The 24,134-nt window shown below is 42.1% G+C and overlaps 1 protein-coding gene across 1 annotated transcript in view; it reads left to right on the top strand.

Moving 5' to 3' along the window:
• Positions 1-19,985: 19,985 nt before the first annotated feature.
• Positions 19,986-24,134, top strand: part of RASGRP1 (RAS guanyl releasing protein 1) — a 178,666-nt gene continuing 174,517 nt past the window's right edge. Inside the window, exon 1 of the mRNA XM_069596015.1 lies at positions 19,986-20,146. The gene's annotated coding sequence lies outside the window, so the exon portion shown is untranslated. The remainder of the gene's footprint in view (positions 20,147-24,134) is intronic.

The raw sequence follows: 24,134 nt of genomic DNA, 5'->3' as shown, positions 1-24,134 counted from the left end.
GGTGTGAGGTGATATCTCATTGTAGTTTTGATTTGCATTTCTCTAATAATTAGTGATATTGAGCATCTTTTCATGTGCCTTTTGGCTATCTGTATGTCTTTGGAGAAATGCCTAGTTTGGTCTCTCACCAACTTTTTGATTAGGTTGTTGTTGTTTTTTTTTTTTTTGATACTTAGCTGTATGAACTGTTTGTATATTTTGGAATTTAACCCAGTATCGGTCACGTTTCCAGATATTTTCTCTCAGTCTGTAGAGTCTGTCTTTTCATTTTGTTTATGGTTTCCTTTGCTGTGAAAAAAACTTTTAAATGTATGTCCTATTTGTTTCTTTTTGTCTTTGTTTCCATTATTCCCAGAAACAAATCCAAAAAAAATAATTGTTTCTATTTATGTCAAGGAGTGTTCTGCCTGTGTTTCCCTCTAAGAATTTGATAGTAAGACAGTCCTACAATTAGGTCTTTAATAAAGTTTGAGCTTATTTTTGTGTATGATGTTAGAGAATGTTTTAACATCATTCTTTTTTACATGTAGCTGTCCAGTTTTCCCTGCACCACCTATTGAAGAAAGTTTTTCCTCCACTGTATATTCTGGCCTTCTTTGTCGTACACTGATGATAACTGCAGGAGTTTAGTTCTGGGCTCTCTACACTGTTCCATCGGTCTCTGTGTCTGCTTTTGTGCCAGTAGTATACCGTTTTGATTATTTTGTGGTATAGTCTGAAGTCTGGGAGTGCGATTTTTCCAGCTCCGTTCCCCTTTCTCAAGATTGCTTTGGCTATTCAAAGCCTTTTTGTTTCCATGCAAGTCTTAAAACTATTTGTTCCAGTTCTGTGAAAACTGCCACTGGTAATTTGATAGGGATTACACTGAATCTATAGATTGAGTTGGGTAGTACAGTCATTTCAGTAACATGGATTGTCCCACTCCAAGAACACGGTAGGTTTTTAAGCAGAGTGTTCATGTGGTCAGATCTACTTATTACTTGAACCTTTAACCAGAGCATTTCAAAATAATGTATTAGTTTTGATTGATTTTAGTCAATTTAAAAAACCCATGAGAAATGTCACACCCTCTGTACAGATAAGGAAACTTGGGCAGAGAAGTTAAATGATGTGTTTAGGATCTTAGATCATCAGTGACAGGGCAAAACCTTCTTCCCTAATGTTTCAGCTCCTGGTCCTAAACTCTGACTCCAACAGTGACCCAATGTTTGAGTCCAAGAAGACACCAGCCTAGCACACTTACTTGTGCTGAAAGTACAGAGACCTCTGAGTCCCACCCACCCCCATGGCCCCAGTCAGGGCCCCCTCACACTGTACACTCTCCCACCATTCTGCAGAGAAGACCTTTGGTTAGTCCCTTTCATGTTTGTAGGTGCAAACATTTATTTACACAGAAAGAAAGAAAATTCAGAGCCCAGAAGACCTTTTTCACTTTGAATCACCTTTCATACCTTCCCTGTCCAAGTCAGATCAAAAACTAATAATCCTCAGAAAACAGAGTTTCAACCGGTTTAAAGCCTTCCGCTGAAGAAGATATACTTCAATGTGGTGTTTAGCTCCTCAGTGATAGCCTGTAACCCTGTAACACGGGGTTAAACCCTTTGAAGAATTCTAAGAATCTTCTCACAGGAAAGGGCTCTGGGGCCTCAAGCTGTTCTCTCTGAGTTCCTTTGAGCTCAGAGCTTTGAAATGTGGGTGGGGCCAAGGAAAGGTGGGGGAGGGGAGGGAGAGGGGGTGGGTAGGGGTGATCAAGGCACAGAAGAACCGGCCATGCAAAACCTCGGGTAGGCAAATACATCACTTCTGGGGCCAGAGGGCTGCTCCTTCACACATGGCTACGTCCCCTGCCCCCCGCCCCGCCCAATACATTTTGATGATGTTGATTATGGCTCTTCTTTAGGCAAAGAAGAAAGGAGGTCATCGTGCAGGAAAGGCAGCATTGAGAGACAAAATGAGCCAGGAGGAATACTAGTAATGCTAGGAGCTAGGACTCAAGGGACAGAAAAGGACAAAGAGGTGGCTGTATAAACACCGTGAAAGCCAGGACTCTGGAGAGAAAGTGGAATGCTGGTCCCACCCCTCCTAACTGCATGATTTGGGGCAAATTACAGAACCCTGATGGGCCCATTTCTCCTCTGTAAATGGGGATCATAGAAACCTCCACCACACAGAGTACCTGTAAGAACTGAGGGATGTACTTCACCTGGCACCCAGCACCTACCAAGTGCCCCATAAATATGTTGCTATTAATTAAAAATTCAGGATTGTCCTTCATAAGAAAGAAAGTCTGTCACCTCCATGAACTTGTCTTGTTTCTTCTGTTATGTCTACAAATAATATATTTGTATTATATATGTCTACAAAATGCATTTGTTACATGTATACATTTTAATTCTTCCTTCGTCACCTTAGTCACATTCAGTTAATCAGTTTCTTATGAACAAAGAAAACTTCCCAGCTTGCTCTATGGTTAGGAAAGCCCGCCTCCTCTTTCTTCATTGATAACTAAGTTTTGCTTTGTTTCTTATTTTCTGAAATGTTGGTGGCCCTAGGTTCCTCCTCCCCAGAGGCAGCAGCAGGGCACCATAGTTTCCATCTCACCAAGCAGGTAACAGGGCATCCTGGGGAGATAATGGACTTCAAAGAGCACAGGACCGCTTACACAGAAGGGCCCACAATCTCTGGGTAGAGGGTGATGGAGCAGAAACCGTACAAATGCTCACCTCCCATTCCTGTCCTCCAATTTTTCCTGTCTCCCACAATTAACATCAATTAAGCTTTGCTTTTTGAACCCTTTGTCTGCCCTCTGGGGTCATTAGCTTTCATCCAGCCCAGCAGTTGGCAGCCAGAGCCGGCCCTGATACTTCTCGGAAACCTCAAAGTCCAGAGTTAGATACTTTTTTAGAAATCTTAACATGGCTCTTTACCTTGAATATTTTCAGCTCTGAGAGAAGCCCCTGGAACATAGATCCTGAAGAAGTGATATTGAGGGGTGGAGGGAGGTGGGGAAGATCACTAGCTTTGTCTGTTTTCTGTCCCAGGTGCTGAGGGTGGGCAGGCCAGCATTGAGACAGACCAGCAAACCAATTTATTTAGCAACTAATTTAGCAGCTATAAGCAGACAGCTCAGGCAGTAAAGAATCTACCTGCAATGCGGGAAATCCGAGTTTGATCCCTGGGTTGGAAAGATCTCCTGGAGAAGAGAATGGCAACCCACTCCAGTATTCTTCCTGGAGAATTCCATGGACAAAGGCAGGTGGCAGTCCATGGGGTCACAGAGTCAGACCTGACTGAGAGACTAACACTTTCAAGTAGATTTTAAAATTTGTATTTGGTATGTAATTTTAATTCATTTTGTCACCTTCCAACTCTGATATCCCACAGCTCTTTTACCAGCCAAAGTGGGGAAGGGGTAAAACTGGGATGGGATCCTCACTGATAGGCTAACTACCAGATGACATCTGGAGATTCTTATTCTAAAGCATTTGTCTACTGAACTCTTGCAAATCTCTCCTTTTCTAACTCTCTGTTCCACCTCCTCACACTCCCACTTGCACTGTTCCCCGTGCCCCCTGCCCCCCACCATGCTAAGTCACTTCAGTCGTGCACGATGCTTTGTGCTCCTATGAACTGTAGCCTCCCAGGCTCCTCTATCCAGGGAATTCTCCAGGCCAGAATACTGGAGCGGGTTACCAAGCCCTCCTCCAGCGGATCTTCCTGACACAGGGATCGAGCCCAAGTCTCTTCTGTCTCCTGCACTGGCACGCAGATTCTTTACTACTAGTGCCACCTGGGAAGCCCCTTCCACCCCGACTCTTGACCCCCCAAAAGAACTGAAGACAGAGTCCCTGGCTGATACATCGAAGTAACAACTCCTGCAGCATATGTGCGCTGCCACTAGACGGAATTAAAGGTCCCAGCCCTATTGATGTGTTTTGTGCCAGATACCTGGCTGGGCGTGAAGAATGCAACAGTGAACAAAAAAGACGGAGTCCCAACCCCACCAAAACGCCCAGTCTAGCAAGAAACAGACATTGGACGAAAGATTATAAATAGTTAAATTACATTACTGGAAGGAAGTGTCCAGAGCCTAATGCTGGGAGTGGGCAGAGATGGGGAAACTCACCCATATTCTAGGGCCGTCTGTGCGTGCTCCAGCCAGTCTGCACACTGGTAGGGCCTTGTGACTGGTTCAGGGCAATGGGTGTGAGTGCCCTTTACAGCCAAAGCCGAGAAAAGTGAGTGTAATTTCTCCATGCTTCCCTCTCCCTTTGCTGTGGTAGCTGGTGCTTTGACGGACAGTCAAGCCTTTGTCAGCCTGAACTGCCAGGGTGACTCTCTGGAGCAGAGCCCTCACTAAATCCCATGCCCACCCCAGACCTTCGCTGCTCACATTGGGTCAGTGGCATGAGTTTTTATGGAATTAAGTCATAGAGACAGGGAGCGGTAATTTGTTTCTGCAGCCTAATCTAGAATGTATGTTTGTCTGACTGAGGACCAGGGATGGAGCTAAGAGTGAGATCCTTTTTCCCTAAGTGAGTAGACCTCACATAAGAAGCACAGACTTTGTAAGGACAGAGAAAACATCTCCAGTCCTCCTGAGACCAGTGGGAAAAAAGGAAAGCTCCCTAACCCTTTTCTTACCATTCCAAGCCAGGTACTGAGCATAGCAGCAGAGCAGAGGGTATGATGGTTCCAGCGACCTGAGTCAGGCCAGGGAAGGGCACGGCTGTAGGCAGCTGGTCTCGGCAGGACCAGCTCACACCCTGTCTCAGACTGGCCGCAGAGATGGCTGTCTTTATTGAATTAAGATGTTGGATGTCTTTTTATACCTGCCACACATATAATGAAGGAGAGCAGTCAGGTATTTCACAGCTGGGCTTAACTAGGCACCACTAACCCACCAGCCAACTTTCTTTTCAGGTACGTATTTTGGGGGAACTTCTTCCTTTGATATAATTTCATACTTACAGGAAAAAAAAATGGGAGAAGAGAGAAAAGAATACTCATTTACCCTTCACCCAGATTCACTAGTGTACTTCTGAAGAGTTTCTAGAAAACAACTGATCTCTTCCATATCAAGCATAGCTTTAATGCCTGACTCAAACTTCAAGATCACATTCAAGTTTCATAAGCTAGCTTTATATTTAAGACTTGAAAAATTTTCAGAGTATCCTTAAGAGATAAAAAGTCCTTTCAAACTCATAAGGAAAAAGTGAAACTCCTGAGAAAAGTAGGTAAAGGCTTTAAGTAGCCAGTTACAAAAGAAGTAGAATTGACAAACAGAATTTGGAAAAAATTCAGCCTCTCTAGTAACTAAATAAATACACATGGAAACCTCACTTTCTACCAACTGGCCAGGCTGTCCATGGGTGTCAGTGCTAATGATGGAGACAGTCTCAGGCAATGGGCACTCTCATACCTCAGTGCTGGTTCTGAACATTGTTGCAGCTTTCCAACTGGCCTATCGGGCAACAATAAAAAGCAATTTTTTTGTTTTGTTTTTAAATGCATGTTCCTTTTAAAACAACAGTTTTTCAAAATTTTTTTTATTATTATTGTGGTAAAAGTCACTTAACCAAAACATACCATTTTAACTATACTCAGTGACATCAAGCACACCTACCTCTGCTGCTGTGCAACTCTCACGATTATCCATCTCTCGAACCTCTCACTCTCCCAAACCGAAACTCCATTCCCACCAAACACCAACTCCCCATCCCCATCCCCCCACCCCTACCCCCCCCAATCTCCATCCCGACCTTCGACATAGCAATCTTAATTCTAGGAGTTTATCTGAGGGAAATAACCAAATAGGTATCCCCGATTCTCCCCTGAGCAGAAGACAACAGGAGACATTATTTTTACCAGAGGAAATGTCAAAAAGTGGAGACTTTGGTAAAATAAACAATAGTATTTCATACAAAGTTCTAGCACCACCTACATTGCGTTTACCAAATGCCAGGCTCTGTTCTCAACACTTTGCGTGTATTAACTCACCCAATCCCCCCAACAAATAGGCACTACAATAGCATTTTACACATGATGAAACTCAGTTGCAGAGAGGCTCACTGTTTCATCCCGGGTCATAAAACTGATAAATGTGGAGCCGGCCTTGGCACCCAGGCAGGCTGCCCTGTTAAACAAGCATCATCCAGCCTCCCACAGAGTGTGGAAGCCTCTCTCTGCCATCGCTGAGATGACAGAGTAGATTTATATTCACTGTCATGGGTAAGTGTTCCTAATATATGATGGAGAAAGGCAGACTAAGAAACATTATGTACGGTATGAAAACCATTTTTAATAAGGAATTATGTATACATTTATTTAACAGTGTATAAAACATATTCCTCAAGTGGAAGATTAGTAGTGTTAGCATGGTGGGAGATTTTTGCTTCACTTTGCTTCTTTTTATCTGCTATACTTTCTACAATGTTAGTGTAATTCTTGTAATGTAAGATTTTAACTGACTCTTTCCACTACCCAGTCCTGCTTCTCCTCTTTCCTTCTATGGGTATGGGTCCTGGGGCACTCCCAGATAAGCAGTCTGCACACTGAACTCCACCTTGGAGTCAGCTTCCCAGAGACCCAGCCTGGGAAAGTTGATGCCAACAGTGGCCCAAGGAAGCAGGCAGTAGACATATGTATGGCAGCTGGATCGCTCACCAGCCAGCTGGCAGTGGGGACCCGTCCCTGAGGGTGGCTGGAGTACAGAGAGCCTCTGATACAATCACTAAATCTTGCCAGTGGGTGAAACAGGATAGCACAGAGGTGGGAAAGTGAAAGTCGCTCAGTCGTGTCCATCTCTTTGCAGCTTCATGGACTAACAGTCCGTGGAATTCTCCAGGCCAGAATACTGGAGTGGGTAGGTCTTCCCTTCTCCGGGGGATCTTCCCAATCCAGGGATTGAACCCAGGTCTTCCGCATTGCAGGCAGATTCTTTACCAGCTAAGCCACAACTTGGGCTATGTATTGGTGTTATTAAAGTGTCACGAAAAGAATAACCTTGGGACTTCTGTGGTGGTCCAATGGCTAAGACTTCATGCTCCCAATGCAGGGGGCCTGGGCTCAATCACTGATCAGGGAACTAGATCCCACATGCCAACAATAAGAGTTTGCATGCCACAACTAAAGATCCCACGTGCAGCAAAGGAGACCTGGCATAGCCAAACAAGTAAAATTTTAAATTTTTTTAAAAAAGAAAGAGTAACCTGGAGGGCAGAGAGAGAGAGGATGTCTGTTGCTACACTGTTGGAGTTCTACAAAAGAATATAATTCAGAGTACGACTGAGAACAGTTAACAAGCAGTTGAAAGTCAGGTGACAACATCAGAAGCGCTCCATAAAAGTACATGAAGCGGCTTTCCTCACCTGAAGATGGAGAAGGAGAATGGAGTCTTAATAGGAAGTGTAGCCCAAACTCCAGTGAAGGTTAAAACTCCCAGTCCAGGCAAGTCTGTTCTACCAAAGCCGAGAGCAATTTGGTTAGGGGAAATAACTCTGACCCACGGGGTGGAATGTCTCAGTTGATTTCTCCCAAACATTTGAAGTAATTCCCAGATTCCTCTAAACTCTCTGAGCCTGAAGGATGATCCACCTCTCTCATAAAGAGCTGGGATCACTCTCTCACTTAAAGACAATGCAGAGGCCTCTACCTCTCCTCCTGGCCACTTGGTCTAAAACTAGGGTTAAGTTGCAGCTCCACCCAGCTGCGTATCTGCTGGCCTGATAAGGAAAAAATGGCTACACCCCCCAGTGGAGCACCAAGCCCTCCCGAGCAGGCACACACATGGGACTGGACCCCGAGGGCTCTTAATTAAAGAGGCTAGAACACAACACTGAATGAGAGGACATTTCTTGGTCTGGAAGTACTTTTCTGGAATACAGGGTTTAACATCCTGGCAAGGACCCCGAGAAATGGCACGTACTTGCTACGAGGCTGTACTCTAGATACACAGAAAAAGCAATGGCTTCCAGTAAGTGAAAGGGTGAAAGGCAGGAATTTCACCCTCAGCAGATGCTGGAGGAAAGACTCAGAGAAGTGGGCTCCCTGGAACAGACACATTATATATGGCCAGGACACCCACCAAACAATTATATTTCACAGACCGAGTACACATGTGTGAGGCACGCTAGTGTCACGCAGAAGTTTGGTGGTGACACTTCTTTCAAGACCACTGGGTATAGTAGGAAAGGAGGTTATTACTATTAGTTAGCTTAATCCTATAAAGATAATAGGAACCCCACCTCTTAAAAATAGAAGCCAGATAATGATGCTTAACTCTCAGAATGGATCTGATTATCATGAGTGGCAAGGTTAGAATAATAGCCAAGAGGGTTTGGCCAAGATATTTATAGAAATTGTTAATAGAACTCAGCATCCTTAGGAGGGAAAAAAAAAAAAAAAAAAAAAACCTGCTCTCTGACTTACCATCAGAATAAACTGAAAATGGATGACCAAGAAGCAGTTGCCCCAACAAAAATCCAGCATCACTTACCCAGTTATTGGACTTAACCAAGGTTTCAGATTTGGAGCTAACAATGGAAGGAAAGGCTAGTTTCCCAGAAGAAAGAACTTTGCAGCAGAAGATCTACAAATGGCCAATAATAATTCATGGAAACCTGCTGAGTACCAGTTGTTTTCAGAAATGTGCAAATTAAAACTATGATGAGACATCATTTCACACCCATTAAAATGACTGTTACCTGAAAGACTGGCATTATCAAATGTTGAACAGAATGTGGAACATTTGATTTGGGGATCCAAGTTCAGCCTCGTTATCATCAGATGGTAGACCTAGTATAGTCAAAGCACATGGCCAGAAGCCAGCACTTCCCTCCCTAGACCCAATGAAGGACATAAAAGGTACAGGTTCTGAAGGCTTCCTTTCATGGCTTTTTAAATCCTTTAGTCCCATCGTGAAGATATATTGTTGTTTTTCAGTCACTCAGCCATGTCTGACTCTGCAACCCCATGGACTGCAGCATGAAAGGCTTTTCTGTCGTTCACTATCTCTTGGAGTTTGCTCAAATTCATGTCCACTGAAGTTGGTGACGCTATCTAACCATCTTATCCTCTGCCACCCCTTTCTCCTTTTGCCTTCAATCTTTCCCAGCATCAGGGTCTTTTCCAGTGAGTCAACACTTCACATCAGGTGGCCAAAGTATTGGGACTTCAGCTTCAGCAACAGTCCTTGCAGTGAATCCTCAGGGTTGATTTCCTTTAGGATTGATTGGTTTGATCTCCTTGCAGTTCAGAGGATTCTCAAGAGTCTTCTCCAGCACCACCATTTGAAATCATCAATTCTTTGGCACTCAGCCATCATGAAGATATATTACCTCTGAAAACCTCAGTGTGGAACTTTCTGGATTTTTTCCCCATGCTCTACAACCTATTCTTTAGACTTAATTTTAGATTTACAGAAAAATCAAGAAGATAGTATGGAACGTTCCATTATACCCCTCTCCAGTCTCCCCTATTATTAACATCTTAACATTATATGGCACATTTTTTATAATTAATGCATCAACATTTATACATTATTATTAACTAAAGTTTGTTTTATTCAATCTGCTTAGTTTTTACCTAATGTCCTTTTTCCATTCCAGAATCCCATCCAGAACATCCCGTTACACTTAGCACTCATGTCTCCTTAGGTGCCTCTTGACTATGGCAAGAGTCTTAGACTTTCCTTGTTCTTGATGACCTTGACAGTTTGGGGGAGTACTGGTCAGGTGTACAGTAGGATGCTCTTATATTAGAATTTGTCGGATAGTTTCCTTGTGGTAAGACTGAGGTTATGGGGCTTTGTTGGCTTTTTAATTTTATTCTGTCTTGGATAACTTTGAAAATGATCCCAATTACTGACTGAAGAGAGTTCTTTCTGATGTCTGAAAAACCTCGGTTTTTTCTTGCTTCAGTGGGTTGTACTAATGTTCAAATTGTGTGTTGAGTCAGAAATAGTAGAAACAAAAGTTTTGGAGCATTTTTGCTTTTAAAAAGACCTACTCTTTGTACCAGCAAACCTATAAAGAAACTAGCAATTAACATTAGCTTTTAGTTAATTAGCATTTGTTTGAGTGGTACCACCTCCCTCATCACAAGGGTGCCTAAGTCTTATTTCAGCTCAATAAAGATGTTTTTCTAATTGCTTTATTATCCTTGTATTTTAATAAAATATCAAGAATCAAGTAGTTTTTATGAAGGTAATTGGCACTGAAATATTACTTGTGCTTGAGATTTAGTTGCTTTTTTCTTTCAATACATAAAAGTAGAATCACATAATGAAGAAAGCAAATTTGTGCGTGCTTAATTGACTAACAATAGAAAAGCTGGCAGCTGCACTTCTTGATATACATTTGTGGCATTTTGCTGTCTTATAAATACCTCAAGCTGAACAAATGGCAGGAAAATTTGAGGGCAAAAGAAGGTGGTTTGCTATATGAGAATTTTCTGAGTTTTCTTTGTATTGAGGTATAACTTACCTACAGTAAAGTACACAGATCAGAGATTGATGATTTTTGACAACTATACGCCTATTTTCCATTATCCCAAATAAAGTAAGAAGCTTTTCCATCACACCAGAAATTTCCCCCGTGCTCCTGTCCAATAAATTCACCCATCCTCAGTTTCTGATTTCCATCAGAGATTTGTTTTGCTTATTCTGAGACTTAATATAAATGGAATCATACTGTTTCTAATGTTTTATGTTTAGCTTCTTTCTTTTAATGTATTTTGTATGGCTATTAGCCATAATAGCAATTCATCCCAGATCAAGGGAAATCATAGCCCCGCTAGGCTCTATGCAAGGCAGCCCCATCTGTAATATATTTTCCTCTCAGATAATTCTTAGTTAGGCACTGACAATATAGGGCATCCCAGAAGAAGAGGCTGGAAGTCAGTGAAGACCGAGGAACAGCTGAAAGAATTCAGACCTAGAAAACAGACTTTTATGAGGAAGAACAGAGAAGAAAAAGAGCGACAAGATAATGGTCGCACTGTATTGGAAAGGCTGTCATCTGAAAGAGGAAATAGATTTATGTAGTTCCAGAATTAGAATCTGTGGGTGGAAATTACTGGGAGGCAGTTTTCAGCTCTATGTAAAGAGGAATGTTTTTCAACAATAGGTCATTGGGGTACCTTGAATAGTAGTTAGTTTCTCAGCACAGAGGATGTTGACGAAGAGGTTCATAACCATGTATCTTGGATGCTGTTCAAGGACATCCCATTTGGTGGGAGAGGATATCTTCCTATTACTCTGTGGTTTTTGATTTAGACAAAGCTGGGCTTTACCGCCTCTAAACTAGTTGGTCAGGGTGGTTTGTCATCTTGTGTATTTCTCATTAGCAACAAAGTCCGGAGGTTTTCACTACAAGTATCTCAGAACCAGCTGCAGCCATGAAAACTTTCAGGAATCAGGCTCGATTTTGTGTTCTTTCTTTCAAAGCGTTCTTTGTTAAAAAAAAAAAAAAAGTTGGGGTGGGGGAGGCCTTCTCAGCCTTGTTCTGTAAGCACCTTATTGGATGACCACAGACAGTATGAGATCATCTCTAACAAACAAGAACACAGCATCCACAAGGGCAGATGTGACTAAAGTCTGCTTTATCCTCCTTCAAGGCCCAGCTTGCAACTAAAATGAAAACTTTAGTCACTAAGTCGTGCTTGATTCTTTTGTGACCCCATGGACTGTAGCCCATCAGGCTCCTCTCTCCATGGGATTTCCCAGGCAAGAATACTGGAGTGAGTTACCATTTCCTTCTCCAAGGGACCTTCCTGACCCAGGAATTGAACCCGCATCTCATGCATTGAAGGTGGATTCTTTACCACTGAACCACCAGGGAAGCCCAAAATGAAAACTTGAGGCTTTGCAAATCTTTCGTGAGTTGCCATCAGTGAATTGGGTAAATACAGGAAAGCAGTGATGAGAAAAGAAGAAATGTTTATAAGAGAAGACGACTGTCCTTCAGGGAGCTGAAAGGTCTCCTTAATCTGCCTCCAACCTCTGCACACACCCTTCCTCCTCCATCCCCCAGCCCACTGCCAGTTAGCCGAGGCCCAGTCACCTGCTGTAGATATCTGAATGCAGGTTCCATGCTATGCAGCTGCCCTAGAAGAAAAGAAAGCAGAGGAAATCAGTGATCACCTTCTAGCAGACCCCAAGTTAACCTCTTATTACCTTTTGTAAATCCCAATTTTAGCAAGCATCTTCCATATCCTCATAGTTTGTCCTTTGCCTTTTGCTTCCCCCAGCTGCTTTTTCAAGCTCCCAGCCAAAAGGAAATGGTTTCTGTACCATGCCTGGATTTGCCCCTCCCTCTTTTTTTTTCTTTTTTTTTCCCAAAGCCACTGATCTCTGAGAAGCCTGCCAGGGAATCTCACCCACTAGCTTCACTCCCTGACTCTGCCTCTCACAGTTTGTAAACAGCCAGTATGCCAGTGTGATCTCATTTATATATTGCCTTATAGGCATAGCAAAGTCATTTTTAGAGATACCCATAAGATTTCCTAACATGTAAGTTTTCCCCAACAAAAATCCTCCTTGATTTTTCAGTCCGCAGACATTTGACAGTGTGATATTGGGGTTGAGAACACATCACAGCCCAAGTTGTTCACCAAGCGCCCTCTTCCAGAGCTGCATGCAGAGGAGGCGTGGCCAGTGGTGGCTCTCTGGGCCAAGAAAGATCTGATTTTTACAGTGGTTCCTTCCTCCCAAGACATTTTTGTGAACTCTGCCCCAGTCACATGCCCTCAGCAGAACTAATAGGCAGGATTAGGCTGAAGAAGCATTCAGCTGGGCACACAAAATAGTTGAAGCAACCTCAGCTCTTCCACGACAGTTCTGCTTCCAGAGACTGTCTAGCCTGCCCATTCACCCAGAGAGGGGAAGTGGCTTATCCAATTCCTCCCTGTTAATGAGGGGCAGAGCTAGGGCAGGAACTCACATTTCCCAATTTGGGCATGACTTATCTTGCACAGGGAGCTAAAACATGCCTAAGATAGGTCATTGCGCCAGCAGGAAGCCACTGTAACACGTTTAGAAGTGGAATTGACTTGGTAAATTACATGTCTGACATTCACTCTCTGAACCTGTTTTCTCATCTGTGAGGTGGGATAGTAATACTTCTCTTACAGCTCTGTACAGGAGGAAAAGGACAGGCAAATGATCTGTGCTTCTTGACATCCACCATATAAAGATTTCTGTGTCTTTTGTAGTCCTTTAGCCAGGTTCTGACATTAATTTCAGGTTTAATGTCACCCCAAAACATACTCAAATTTGCCTCAAATATTTGAAAGACGAAGCTTTAGCTAATTCTACACCCAACATCAAAGTACTTTCTAAGGCGATTTTTTTTTTTTTAAGATTTTTGTCTAGATTATCTGTGCTAGAGTTAAAGTTAGAGGAAATTTTCTAAAGTGTTTTGTGGCTCTTAACTGCTGTTGGAAACATCTAGGGCTTGTTTTTCACTTTTGAAGAAGATATTGCCTCGTAATTTTACATCTTATGGGACATCAGACACGTTGGCATGATGGCTGGAGTTAATGTACATGAAAAACCAATTCTGACTGAATGATGGAAAGCTCTCCCTGAGAAGCTCTTAACATTCCAAATACTCTCATAGAGCATAAAGGGCCTGGTAGTATTGAGAGGGGATGGTGGAAATAGAGAATTAGAGAGGGGGGAAAAAAAAAAAACTGTGCTTTGTTGATAGGATGTGGGGAATAGTGGGAGTCAGAGGTATGGTCGTCATCCTTTGGGTAGGGAGGATTGGCCCAGAGCCTAGCCTGGGTCTGGGATGTTCCCACTGGTTCCCAGGCTGAGTGGGGAGCCAGAGAGGCAGGCGGTATGGAGGAGGTAAGGCCCTCCTTAATGATCTGGTATGCCATCAGGCAAGGTCAAGGAGGCAAGTCAGCTCCCCTCCCCTCCCCCAAGGAGCACACAGCGTGCACCATGTCCCCAAGCTGTTGCCTGTCCTTTTGTGACTTCCTCTTCAAAGCTGCCTTGATACTCTTCATAACCTGATTTCAGTTCTAAAAAACATGTTGTGGAGGAGGAAACACCCAGAGGGATCTGCCCCAACCCTCCCTCCCCACTCCAGATGGTTCTTATTGCAAGAGTTTACATTCTGGGTTTTCAGATATGTTTATGTTCTGCCTTGAAAAGCTACTGTGTCTCATACCCCCTCTCTGCTGGGCTCTTCAGAAACACCCTGCTGTTCCTTCAAGAGGACCTCTATTTTTGCGCGCTCAAGGATAGGGTTATTTACTTTGCCCCAACATCCTACATACATTATCTCTCTTTAATCCTGACCCTGAGAAATAGGTACTGTTATTCTAATTTTAGAGATGGAAAACAGAGACATTGGAGAGATTACTCTCTTGGTACAAAGTAGGATTTGCAACAGTTTTGTCTCATAATGTTGCCCATTCTATAATAATTTCTTCTGAAATTAAATACTCAAGAGGAAGTTTTTCAAGGTTTTTATTTTATATTGGAGTATACTTGATTAATAATGTTATGTTAGTTTCAGGTGTCCAGCAAAGTGATTCAGTTTTACATATCCATGTACATATTCTTTTTTGAATTCTTTTCTCATTTAGGCTATTACCAAATATTGAGCAGAGTTCCCCATACTATACAGGAGGTCCTCGTTGGTTATCTATTTTAATTATAGTAGTGTGTACACGTCAATCCCAAACTCCCAATTCATCCCTCTCTGCCACCTTTCCCCTTTGGTAACCATGAGTTTGTTTTCTAATTCTCTGAGTCTGTTTCTGTTTTGTAAGTTCATTTGTACCACATTTTTTAGATTCCACATGTAAGCAATATCATATGATATTTGTCTTTGACTTACTTAGTATGATAATCTCTAGGTCCAGGCATGTTGCTGCAAATGACATTCTTTTTATGGCTGCGTAATATTCCTTGTATTGATATGTACCACACCTTTATCCGTACCTCTGTGGATGGACATTTAGATTGCTTCCATGTCTTGGCTATTCTAAACAGTGCTGCAATGAACATTGGAGTGCCTGTATCTTTCGAACCTTAGCTTTCTCTGGAAACATGCCCAGGAATGGGATTACTGAATCATATGATAGTTCAGTTTTAGTTTTTTAAGGAACCTCCATACTGTTCTCCATAGTGGCTGTACCAGTTTATGTTCCCACCAGCAGTGTAGGAGGGTTCCATTTTCTCCACACCCTCGCGAGCATTTATTGTTTGTAGGCTTTTTGATGATGGCCATTCTTACTGGTGTGAGGTGATATCTCACTATAGTTTTGATTTGCATTTCTCTAGTAATTAGTGATGTGGAACATCTTTTCATGTACCTCTTGGTAATCTGTATATCTTTGGGGAAATGTCTATTTGGGTCTTCTGCCCATTTTATTATTGAGTTGTTTCTGATTGAATCACATGAGCTGTTTGTAAATTTTGGAGCTTGCTCTCTTGTCAGTCTCATCATTTGCAAATATTTTCTCCCATCCTGTGGGTTGTCTTTCTGTTCCGTGTATGGTTTCTGTTGCTGTGCAAACGCTTTTGAGTTTAATTAGGTACCATTTATTCACTTTTGGTTTTATTTTCGTTATTCTAGGATACAGATCTAAAAAGATATTACTGAGGTTTATGTCAAAGAGTGTTCTGCCTGTGTTTTTCTCTAATTTTATAGTATCAAGTCTTACATTTAGGTGTTTAATCCATTTATTAAAGAGACTGTCTTTACTCCACTATATAGACTTGCCTCCTTTGTCATAGATTAATTGACCATGCTGCTGCTGCTGCTGCTAAGTCGCTTCAGTCGTGTCCGACTCTGTGCGACCCCATAGACGGCAGCCCACCAGGCTCCTCCATCCCTGGGATTCTCCAGGCAAGAACACTGGAGTGGGTTGCCATGTCCTTCTCCAAAGCATGAAAGTGAAGAGGGAAAGTGAAGTCGCTCAGTCGTGTCCGACTCTTAGCGACCCCATGGACTGCAGCCTACCAGGCTTCTCCACCCATGGGATTTTCCAGGCAAGAATACTGGAGTGGGTGGCCATTGCCTTCTCCGTAATTGACCATAGGCGTGTGGATTTACCTCTGGGCTTTCTATCCTATTCCATTGATCTATATTTCTGGTTTTGTGCCAGGACCATACTGTTTTGATGGCTGTAATTGTAGTCAGGGAGCCTGATTCTTCTAACTCCATTTTTCTTTCTCAAGATTGTTTTCACTATTTGGGGTCTTTTGTGTCTCAAACGGAATTTTTACTTTCTAACTTAAGAAAAATTGATGCCATGGATTTATCTTTAAGGCAATGCAATAACATTCTTGGCTGCCTATACAAAAATTGCCATCTTCCTTCTTCCTAATATAACCCAAACTTTTTTTTTTTTTTTAACTCTACATAGCCAATATATCTTAGGGAAACCACCTCCACCTTCAAGTTCAGGTTGAGACATACTGGTATAAGAATAATCCCATGCCTCTTGTCAGTAATTGTTTCAGAAATGAGCATGGGACCCAATTCTGGCCAGTAAGACATGAGGAGAAATTTGCTGGGGTCTTCTGAAAACTTCCTTCTCACTTTTAAGAAAAAGACAGAAATAGTGTTTCTCTTTCTCTCTCCCACTTAACATGAACAAGGAAGCAAGCAGCCAGTCTCTACTGGCAGCCACCCAGCCAAAAGCAGAGGAGCTTAGGATGAAGCCAACATGGGGAATGTCACAGAAGAGAGATGAGAGTAATAAGACATCACTCAATGGTATCACTAAAGTACTGTATAAACCAACCCTGAAGGCAACCTTCCACCTCTGGACTTTCTGCTTATTAAGCAAATTCATTTTTACATAATATTATCAGATTTGATTTAGTCTGTCTGTTCTTCACAGCTGAAATCATCTTTAACTGATGCTGGGATCTGTCACACCCCCAGCATCTACATAACTGTGCACTGCACTCCTCACTCATATTTTGAATGACGGTTGAGAGACCCCCATACGACACTCAATCAACCAATAAAAGTCAGACTTTGGACATGGCAAGTTTTGTGTGATACTTTAAAGATGGGACAAATTTTTGTGATTTGGCGGCCACTGAGAGAGGAAGTCAGTTTTCCCTTCTTTTGAGACTAGGCTCACCATGTAGCCTCTTCTGACTAACCCAATGCAGTGGAAGTGACATTAGATAACTTCTGAGACTGGGCCTTAAAAGATTTGCAACTTCCATCATGCCATTTGAAACACCTCCTCTTAGAACCCAACAACCCTGTAAGACATCCACCTATCCTGTGACATTCTTGCTGTGCAGAAGCCCAGACTAGCTATAAGAGAAAGAGATAGACAAGCAGATAGACCCTGTGGAGTAGACTGAGGTACCAGACATAACATGATAAAACTTTCTTGAATGCAGTCAAATGAACCCCAGCAGACTCCATAGAGAGCTAAGAATCACCAAACTGCGCCCTATCCAAATTAGTGACTAACAAACAAAACAATTGTTATTTTAAGCTACCAAGTTTTTGATGGCTTGTTATATAGCCATAGATAACCGAAACAAGAAGAAAATATAAAAACTTTTTTTCACAAGCTGCAGAAACAGAAACAAAACGTTTTCTGCTGAGCCCTTCTCTGTCTAGATACTTCGTTAGCCAGTATGCTCCATTCCGCCCCTGCCTCAGCTAATCCTGGATTTAAGAATGTATGACCACATAGGAAGACAGAGATACATAGCAGGTGAGGACAGTGTTGTTTTACTCCTGCTCACCTCTACCACGATCAGATCTTGGGTTCCTATCAAAGTTTTCAAAAGACTAAGGAAAATATGTGGGAGAGTGATATGCCCCCAAGGGGAGCCCACTTGCTTCATTTCGTGAGCATTCTCCATCTACATGCACGCACATACATCCCCCTAAGTGCAAGTTCTGGCCGGTTTCTAGTCTCCATGCATGGACTGGCAGGACAGCACTTATTAAAGCATTTGTCTCATAAAAAGTCAGTAGAATTGGAGTTAGCCACCAGTTTCTTTTTAAGCTAAACCGACAATTTGAGCTAAATTTATTTTAACTGGGGATTTATGATAGGAAAGGAATAGTTCTAATTAAATAAGTATTAGCCTCAAACAGTGTGAATAATGACTCGTTGGAAGTTTCCCAGTCCCCTAATAGCTAATTAACAGCTCATAACTGGGTTTCCTTTGTGCCCAAGGCAAGTGTGAAAAGGAGGCCTTGACTGGCTAATGAGATAGGCTCACACCAGATTAAAAATGAAAATTGGCTTTACAGACTCCAGACCTGCAAATCCACTCCACATGAAAAGAAAGGATTATTTTTAAGGCATCCTGAGCAACTGCTGAGTGAACAGCAGAAAGCGCTGAGCAGTTCACACCCTTGGGGTGAAGCCTTTCACAGCCCTCTGGACAGAGGACCCAGTGGCCGCCTGAGAGGGAAATGGCCTCCCCGTGATCATGCTGTCTCAGGGTTTAAGAGAGAAAGCAAAATAGGCTTTGAAGAGGCCAGTTCTTCCTTGGCCATGTTTGTACTTCAGATAAATATTAAGGTGGACAGACAGCAAATTAGAAGCCAGTAAATACCAATTTCCACCTCTGAAAATCCATGTGAGAAACTCTTATTCCTTTGTCAGAGCTGAAGACCCGTTCTTCACTATTACAGAGGAGCTTGGCTCTCCTGAGACAGTAAGCCTGTACTGTGGCCACCTCTCAAAAAACACTGGAAAGTGTTCTTGAATAGGCAGTCATGGACTCTGGAAAAATGCTATGTGTATTTTTAGGAGCCCCTCTGCTGGGGATGACCAGACCCCTTTTATATGGCTGATAGCTGTGGTCATGCTGGCTAAGCCCAAGGCAAGTCCTTGTTTTGACCACCACCACCCAATACTAAAATAGTACATAGAACCAATATTTACTCACGCAATAGAATTATTCCATTCAGCGCATGGGAGTTGTTTTGTCATGATGAGGCAGTGGTGGGGAGGGGCTCCCCTATTACCCTGAATACAGAATAGCAAGCTCACTCCCCCTTCGCCCCATTTGAACTGAGAGCATGACCTCAGTGTGGGCCAGAGTGAGGCTTCAGTCAAAAGGGTACTGATCTGGGGTCACCACAGAACAGTTGGGAATCTTCATCACTTGGTTGAGCTACAAGCAGTAGATTAAATGTAGAGGGTGGAGGCAAAACAACTTCCTTTCTGAGTTTATAAATAAAATACATGACCCACCCTAGTCAGGAAATGGGATGCTTCCTATTAGCCAAATAGATTGTCACTGTTCAAAATACTTATGACCATATTGAATTGAATTGAATTGAGTTGAATTTTTATTTGATTATTTTTAAAAGGCATCGAAGGCTCTCATATTTTCAGTTCTTCAATAACTTAATCAAAAAGTGAATAAGAGCTTATTAATAAAGTGACCAGAAGATTGAAAAGCCAGTTTTACCAAGTTAATTTGAATGTATTATGCCTATTCTGCATGCCTAGGAATACAGGTTAGGAAGAAGATTCCTGACCTTTCAGTGGTTCAGTATCTTTAGTTCCCCCCACCCGCCACCCTCTTACCATGGTGAAGATAGAACCACCGCAAGGTTGCTCAGCACATTCCTGCTTTCCTAAGGACACCACCTCCAATGTGTATTCCTCACTTTCATCCACTCAGATCAAAAAATTAATCAGAAACCAAGAACCATCAAACCTTACACCAAGCAACACAAAAACCAAGTCCATGTCCAAAAATATGTATGGGGTATACCCAGTCTTTATCTACTCCTTTTAAGGCTTAATGCCAGCCCATTTGATTTATTACCAAGAAAGGGGGTAACTCTCAAGGGATGCTGCAGATGTACTAGGTATCAGTTAATTAACACTCTCTCGGGGTGAACAGAAGTGCTCTTCTAGGCTGGAAAGAATCTCTCTTCTTTTTTTTTTTTCAAAACTGTGACTTGGCACTGACAGTTCAAAATTGTCAACAGTAACTTGGGGGATGGGAATGTGTCTTTAGTTATTTTAATCAGCAGCATGAACTGAGCACACTTTCACTGCAGAGCTCCGTCTACATAAGCTTTGATCGGAAGATTAGAAATAACGATCATGTCTACCCTCAATTATTGATTGGATTAAGAAGTTAGGACCAGCACAGACACTGTTATACAGGATATAGGTAAGCACATAAAATTATGTTAATATTGTGGATGTATGAAATAAGTGACTAAATGATGGCCACCTTTTAAACTTGAGTTAAACTCCTCAAGGTTGAGGACATTTAAACCAGCATATTGGAGGGAGTGGTGGATGCGGATCAACAGCAGAGGGACAAGCGGATAGATCATGTGCAAGGTCTGGCCCGAAAATATGATAGAGCAAGAACATTTAAGAAGCCCATGGCTTTATAGAACACGACACAAAACTAAAATTGTAGAATTTAAAGTTATAAAAGTAATGAAGAGAAGAACAAAAATCAATGTCATCTGTATCAAAAATTGGAAAAGGCATGGGAAGAGGGGAAATAGTGAGAATGACCTAAACCCTCACCTTTTAGAGAAAGAGGATGATGAATGTTATCTAAAATAAAGGAATCAAGGCACAAAACCATTAGCACCGTATTTCGTCTCAGAGATAACCCTCAGGAGAGCTAAAGGTATAAATCAATAAAAGGAGAACAAGGAAAAGGGAGGAGTTTAATAAGAATTGACTGTTATTTTAAATTTGTTGTACTGATTGGGGTTTTACAGTATGTATGTATTATCTGGATGAATTATAATGCACAGTGGAAGTCCCTGATGTTCCAAGTGCCTTGAAAACCGCTCTGTGTGTTTTACCGTCTCTATGATGGCCTCCTTGGATGCTAGATATGGCTGGGGGAAAACAATAACTTCTTCAAAATTCAGGGCTTACTAAGAAAAAGAGGAGATTGAGGTGATTCATTTAGCATCTCATGCATGCTAAACAAGTCCCAGTGTAGGGTGCCTCATGGCTGATAGTATATATATATACATATATATGTATGTATGTATGTATTTTTGGCTGTGTTGAGTCTTCATTGCTGCACGTGGGCTTTCTCTAGTTGCGGCAATTGCAAGTTATTGTCTAGCTGCAATGCACAGGCTTCTCATTGCAGTGGCTTCTCTTGTTGCAGTGCACAGGCGTAGTTGCTCTGTAGCATGTGAAATCTTCCTGAACCAGGGATTGAACTTGTGTCCCCTGCATTGGCAGGTGGATTCTCAACCACTGAACCACCAGGGAAGTTTCCTCAGAGTATGTTTGGAAGCCTTCACTCTTTTCACTTTTTAAGCGCTCTTGGTTGTGGTCAAACAGTGAAAGTCAGCATTTTCTCATGCAGAAAAATCAGCATTTCTGGGGGACTTGGAAATAATTCCATTCCGACATCCTTTGTCCTGACTGTTAAAACAAGAATCCCAGAGGTAAACAGAATTTTTCATTTTCAAGATCTACAAAGAATGGATCTGTTGTTTGATGACAGAATTCTAGTGTTTAAGTGTTGGCTTTAAGAATCATCTGATCTAGTTCCCTTCTTTTCAAAGTGAGCGAACTAGGCTCTCAAAGAGCCCTGAGACTTGCTCCGGGGCAGGAACCAATTAGGAAACCAACTTCTTTCGGGGGCTTTTGATGCCTACAGTTCTCCCCCAAAGGTCTTTCTTCCCCAGTGAAATCTTAGGAAGAAAGTTCTTAAGAACAAGAAATTACCTTCACCACAGTAAAACAGTGAATCATGTACCAAAATTTCTCTCCCACCCATCACTTATGCACTTCATCTTAAAGCTTCGTTTTTATTCTATGAAGGCAAAACAGCCTTTAAGGTCGGATATTCTTAAGTCAGTTAGTGTGGGAAGGGGGAGGTGAAAAAGGAGCTCTCTGAGGATAATCGCAATGAGAACAAAAGCTTTTCCAAATTATGCAATACATTATAATTATGCTATAAAATTGTTCTTCAACTGGAGGTGTCAATGGAGAGCATTACAGTTTTTAAATAGTTCTGTTCTTGATGGAGACTCACGAACATTTGAGGTGTTCATGTGTGCACATACATATTGAGGCAAAGCACAGAGCTATAAGCATTCATCCAGAGCTCTGGTATCCTTTCCTTCATTAAAAAAAAAAGAGAGAGAGAGAGAGAGAGAAGGAAGAAAAAGGGGGAAATCTAAGTGTACATGCAAGCATTGCCCTTCTGGAGGGATCCTTGAAGGTAAAGAACTGGAGCTCTCAGTTCAACGTATCTGAAGACTTTCTGGGCTTCATGAAGCTATGTGGTTTGAATTGAAGTGTCCTAAGCTATTTTCTCACCTGCAGACGAAACCAGCTGAGGAACAAGAGATTGAGTACTTTCCTAAGGAGAACAGAAAAGAATGCTAGAAACTAAGGGATCAAAGTATGGGAAAGTGCAGGGTATTGCTGTTATCTGTGTAGCTCTCTGAGCACTATGCTGGACATTTTTGGAGGTACAAAAAAGCAAAGACTTTTATTATCTGTGGAGTTGAGACGATCAGTGATTCTAGCTGCTGCACCATGTTGTTGTTCAGTTGCTAAGTCGTGTCTGACTCTTTGCAACTTCGTGGACTACAACACGCCATCCTCCTCTGTCCTCCACTGTCTCCCAGACTTTGCCCAAATTCATGTCCATTGAGTGGGTGATGCTAACCTTCTCATCCTCTGCTGTCCCCTTCTCCTTTTGCCTGCTTTCTTCCCCAGCATCAGGGTCCTTTCCAATGAGTCGGTTCTTTGTATTAGATGCCTGAAATATTGGAGCTTCAGCAACAGTTCTTCCAATGAATATTCAGAGTTGATTTCCTTTAGGATTGACTAATTTGAGCCCCTTGCAGCCCAGGGGACTTCTCTTACCATGCCTGTAATAAGACAGTAATGATTTGCAAAGGTATTATTTTTAAGGGTTGTTCTGAGTTTCAAATTCCTACCATGACCTATCTCATTTTTCTCTTCCTTACTAAAAACTTTGACCAAATTAAGTTTTTTGCTGTTAGTGTTTTTGTTCTTATATATCCATGGTTCCCAACCTGGCCTCATATTAGAATCCACTGGGGAATCTTAAAAACAACGGGGAATTCCCTGGAGGTCCAGTGGTTAAGACATGGGCTTTCACTGCCATGGGCCTAGGTTCAGTCCCTGGTCAGGAGCTAAGGTTCCCCAAGCCACACGGTGTGGCCAAAACTAAATAAAACAACAACAAAAAGCAAACCAATTACATCAGAATTTTTGAGTCTAGGCATCAATTTTTGAGGAAATCTCCTTCAGTGTTTCTGATGTGCAGCTATGAGGGAGCCCTTGTAATAGATAGTATATCAAGATCATTTTATAGAAACTTCAGTTAAAACCTATTATTTTGGCCCAAAGTTCTGAATGTGTAAACAGGCCCCATGTGGAAGTTAAAACCAAAGGTGCCTATTCTAAGACCTGTAGATGGCAGCAGATGACTCTAAGGTCCATAGAAAATTCCAGAATTCACTTAAAATCTGGGATCATTTTCTGATACAGACAATGCTCTCTGGTTTGTCTGTAGCAAATGCTACCTTTCTACTTCATTCTATGGTTTTCTAAGACAGTCTCTTGTCAAAACCTTTTTACAGATTGGCCGCAAGCTCTTCCCATTCACAGGGGCTCCAATTTGCAAATTAGGCTGTGCTAGCCAGATGTATCTGGTAATGAACCTGAGGCACCCCTTCCCAGAACCTAGGTTTTAGAACTAGACTGGGGATGTTTTGCATCAAGAAGGGCATACACTCATGTGATAACAATTTCTGCTTTCAGAAGCATTTCTTTCTCTACCTAGACTCTGCAAACTGAATCTGTACTGAGTGCAAGATGGGAGACTCTGAGATCAGGTGAGGACAGAGTGCACAGAGGACAGTGCTAAGGACAAGGGGCAGCAGCATGGAATGGTGACCCATCGGTGAGGGGCGTTCTGTGTAGGAGTGACCATGGAAACGTAGATTTTAAATCCTTGTACTAGAATCTTTCTTTGGAATATAACGTCATTATATAAATATTTCTTCTACATATACACATGCAAAAACAAACACACGAAATATATATATTCATATAATTTATATAGTTATACATATTATATAAAACATGTATATATATTCTTGCCTGGAGAATCCCCATGGACAGAGGAG

Source organism: Ovis canadensis, chromosome 7, assembly GCF_042477335.2.
Source record: "Ovis canadensis isolate MfBH-ARS-UI-01 breed Bighorn chromosome 7, ARS-UI_OviCan_v2, whole genome shotgun sequence".
In the NCBI taxonomy this organism is placed as follows: Eukaryota; Metazoa; Chordata; class Mammalia; order Artiodactyla; family Bovidae; genus Ovis; species Ovis canadensis.
Note: the sequence above shows the minus strand (reverse complement) of the source record. Positions and strands in the feature narration are given on the sequence as shown.